The 943-nt window shown below is 47.1% G+C and overlaps 1 protein-coding gene across 1 annotated transcript in view; it reads left to right on the top strand.

Moving 5' to 3' along the window:
* Window positions 1-943, top strand: part of LOC140334782 (sesquipedalian-1-like) — a 5,977-nt gene that overhangs the window by 1,270 nt on the left and 3,764 nt on the right. The gene's annotated exons all lie outside the window — the stretch shown is intronic.

The following is a 943-nucleotide window of genomic DNA, read 5'->3' as shown; positions in this document are numbered from 1 at the left end:
AGAGCGCAGTGACTGGAGAAGAGACCACTGATCAGAGAGAGAGCGCAGTGACTGGAGAAGAGACCACTGATCAGAGAGAGAGCGCAGTGACTGGACAGGAAACTGCTCATCACAGATAATAGAAGGACAGGTGACAGCTGTTTTTACATACAATATAAGAGTCAACCAAAAACTGGAGAGAGGACTCGTCTTCCTTGTACATCATACAAGAGACATCCAGGAGTGACAGCAGGCTAAGGTGAGTGCATAGCCTGCATCATGAGAGTGTCCAGAATTAGGGAAAGCAAAGACAGTCAGAAATCAGGGAGAAGAAAAATTGTTAGTCAGACACAGAAACGACTGCTGATCAGGGAGAGACTGTTGGAGGTCAGAGAAAGGAGAGTCTTAAACAATTCACCAAGGTCACACGTGGCCGGTCCGGTATCTGTGTGACACTATGTGGGGTGTAAAATAGTACACCAGGGTAATACGTGGCCGGTCTGGAATCTGTTTGACGCTTTGTAGAGTATAGAATGGTACACCAGTATGAGACGTGGCCAGTCCGGTATCTGTGTGACACTATGTGAGGTGTAGAATGGTAGACCAGGGTCAGACGTGGCCGGTCCGGTATTTGTCTGGTCCGCATACAATGTCAGAAATGTCCATTCCGGTATCTGTGTGACACGATGTAGGGTGTAGAATGGTATTACAGTATGAGACATGGCTTGGCCAGTATCTGTGTGACACTATGTGAGGCATAAAATGGTACACCAGGGCCAGAAGTGGCCATTCCAGTATCTGCGTCATATTATGTAGGGTGTAGAATAGTACATTAGGGTCAGACGTGGCGACCAGTATCTGTGTCATACTATGTAGGGTGTAGAATAGTACATTAGGGTCAGACGTGGCCGGTCCAGTATCTGTGTCATACTATGTAGGGTGTAGAATAGTACATTAGGGTCAG

The sequence above is a fragment of the Pyxicephalus adspersus genome, chromosome 7 (assembly GCF_032062135.1).
Source record: "Pyxicephalus adspersus chromosome 7, UCB_Pads_2.0, whole genome shotgun sequence".
Taxonomy (NCBI): Eukaryota; Metazoa; Chordata; class Amphibia; order Anura; family Pyxicephalidae; genus Pyxicephalus; species Pyxicephalus adspersus.
This window is presented reverse-complemented; position numbering and strand designations above follow the sequence as displayed.